Source organism: Schistocerca serialis, chromosome 9, assembly GCF_023864345.2.
Source record: "Schistocerca serialis cubense isolate TAMUIC-IGC-003099 chromosome 9, iqSchSeri2.2, whole genome shotgun sequence".
Taxonomy (NCBI): domain Eukaryota; kingdom Metazoa; phylum Arthropoda; class Insecta; order Orthoptera; family Acrididae; genus Schistocerca; species Schistocerca serialis.
The window spans coordinates 30,397,122-30,400,305 of record NC_064646.1 but is presented as its reverse complement, the minus strand read 5'-3'; the positions used below and the strand labels follow the sequence as shown (position 1 = coordinate 30,400,305).

Sequence of the window (3,184 nt, the reverse complement as noted above, 5' to 3'; positions counted from 1 at the left end):
ATATGTGGATGATATAATGTTGTGTGAAGAGATGCCAACAAGCTCAGTGGACAGGGGGTATCAAAACACAGAACCATAATTGGAAGTCTTCTGTACTTGGCTACGGGTACAAGGCCGTATTTAGCCCATCCAACAACTTATTTAATGCTGGTACGACAGCAATCCAAGTGCGAAGCAGTGTCATCAAACACATACTATGTTATTTGTTAGAACAATAATGATGCAAATGGTTACCGCAAGATGGGTAAGAAAATTGAAATGCATTCAGTGCAGACTGGGAAGCTGATCCAAATCATCATAAATCCTTTAGTGGATATTTGACAGGTTTTGGGAGTGCAGCTATAAGTTGGAGCATCAGAAACACTGAACAGTGGCTCTAAGCACAAGCACTGTCGAATCAGAGTTTGTTGTTCTGAATGAATGTGTAGCAGAAATGAAGTGGATGAACAGCTTTTCAGTAAGATTGGTCAAGACTGTTTTCTGTCCCATTGTATGAAGATTTTCACTGACAATCATGAAGCAAATTAACTTGCCGTAAATCATGTTGAACTCATCGGAAGTTAATGGGGACCAAAGACCAAGAGGAGCATTAGTGATGTGGACTACCTTGCAAACTCTGGAGTACTCACTGTTGTCTTCTTGTTATGATGTATTGTAAAGGGAGAAATCTGTATATATGTTAAAAGAAATCTGTACTTTCAACTGTGAAGTGCTGTGCATTTGTACACGCTCCTGCCATTTTCCTAAAGACGATTTCTGAATGGCAGCCTTCATGCTTGCTACAGCAGATACACCTAATACATTTACCACAAAAATTTCTGAATGATTGTACATTTTGTTAAAAAAATTAATTTAAGTTACAGGATTGGTCACAATACATGAAAGTGTCAATCACAATACTCTTTTCCCTCAAAACAGAATACATCTTTGAATGAAATGATAATTAAATGGACACCCTAGCTGCAAACAGGTGTTGATGTACTTCATTGGGGACATGTTGAAAATGTGTGCCCTGACCGGGACTCGAACCCGGGATCTCCTGCTTACATGGCAGACGCTCTATCCATCTGAGCCACCGCGGGCACAGAGGATAGCGCGTCTGCAGGGACTTATCCCTTGCACGTTCCCTGTGAGATCCACATTCCCAACATGTCCACACCACTACATTCATAGTGTGCCTAATAGATGTTTGCCCATCATACTCATTACTCGTGGCAGATTAATCTACCAAGTCCCGTACGAGTTTGGGCATAGCGTGTGCATTCGCACAAGAAGGTCAATGGCCGGGAAGCCATATTTTAAATATATATGACGGTAGTATCTGTTCCCGAAAGAACATCTTTGAATGTTATTTATGCACCTTTTGAATTTAAATTCACTCATTCTAAGCATTTTAATTCTAAGAATGATACAGTCAAGAACTCATAAATAGTCTATTCACTTATCATACACTGAGGTAACATCCTGAATAAACTCAGACAATACTGTCTTCCCAAGACTTTATTGCAAGATAACTGTATAAACACGAAAAAAGGCTTCAGTCTCACAGAGTGCAGGTTGAACACAGGAAGAATGTGGATCTAGGAACCATCAGTGTAACAGTTGTAAATTGTTGTAGCTGTGTTGAGAAAGAATCAGAGCTCCAAGCAGCAATAAAAAGCACTGATGCTCAAATCATTATAGGCACAGAAAGTTGGCTAAAGCTGGAGATAAGTTAAGTTCAGCCAAAATTTTTACAAAGTATCTAACGATGTTAAGAAAGGATAGGCTAAAAACAGTTAGTGATGGTGCATTTGTTGCTGTTAGTAACAGTTTATCTTATAGTGAAATTGAAGCAGATAGTTCCTGTGAGCTAGTGTGGGGAGAAGTCATTCATGGCAACTGGAATGAAATAATGATTGGATCCTTTTACCGATCTCCCAGTGCAGATGATACAATTGCTGGAATGTGCAAAGAAAACTTGAATCTGATTTCAAACATGTACCTGACACATGCAAAAATGGCTCTGAGCACTATGGGACTTAACATCTGTGGTCATCAGTCCCCTAGAACTTAGAACTACTTAAACCTAACTAACCTAAGGACATCACACACATCCATGCCCGAGGCAGGATTTGAACCTGCGACCGTAGCAGTCGCGTGGTTCCGGACTGAGCACCTAGAACCGCTAGACCACCGCGGCCGGTGACACATGCAATTTTAGTCGATGGTGACTTCAATTTACCCTAAATATGCTGGCAAAAATACATATTTCAGTTTGGAGGTACGTATAAAACATCATCCGAAATTGTCCTAAACGCATTCCCTAAAAATTATTTTGAGCAATTAGATCACGAGCCCACTCGAATAGTAAGTGGATGTGAAAACACATTTGACCTCTTAGCGACAAATAATCCTGAGCTAATAACGAACATCAAAATGGATACAGGGATTAGTGAATATAGGGTTATTGTAGCGAAACTGAATACTGTAACTCCCAAATACACTGAGCGAGGTGGCGCAGTGGTTAGACACTGGACTCGCATTTGGGAGGACGATGGTTCAATCCCGCGTCCGGCCATCCTGATTTAGGTTCTCTGTGATTTCCCTAAATCGCTCCAGGCAAATGCCGGGATGGTTCCTTTCAAAGGGCACGGCCGACTTCCTTCCCTGTCCTTCCCTAATCCAATGAGACCGATGACCTCGTTGTCTGGTCTCCTTCCCCAAACAACCCCCCCCCCCCCCCCCAAATACACCAAAAATAAACGAAAGATATATCTATTCAAAAAGCAAATAAAAATTCGCTTGACGCCTTCCTAAGAGATGATCTCCACTCCTTCCAAATTAACAATGTAAGTGCAGACCAGATGTGGCTTCATTTCAAAGAAATACTATTGATAGCAATTGAGAGATTTGTACCAAATAAATTAACAAACAACAGAGCTGATACACCATGGAACACGAAACAGGTCAGAACACTTTTGGAGAAAAAAATGAAAAAAGCATGCCAAATTTAAATAAATACAAAATCCCCAGGACTCGTGATCTTTTACAGAAGCTCAAAATTTAGTGCGGACTTGAATGCGAGATGCTTATTATAATTTCCACACTGAAACTTTGCCTCGAAACCTAGTAGAAAATCCAAAGAAATTCTGCCTGTATGTAAAGTATGCTAGTGGCAAGACACAATCAATGCCTTCTCTGT

General features: G+C 40.5%; 1 non-coding gene across 1 annotated transcript; it reads right to left on the bottom strand.

The window, feature by feature from the left end:
• Positions 1–1,008: 1,008 nt before the first annotated feature.
• On the bottom strand, positions 1,009–1,083 carry Trnat-ugu (transfer RNA threonine (anticodon UGU)). The gene has a single exon. It is a non-coding gene; the product is annotated as a tRNA-Thr (tRNA).
• Positions 1,084–3,184: the final 2,101 nt, after the last annotated feature.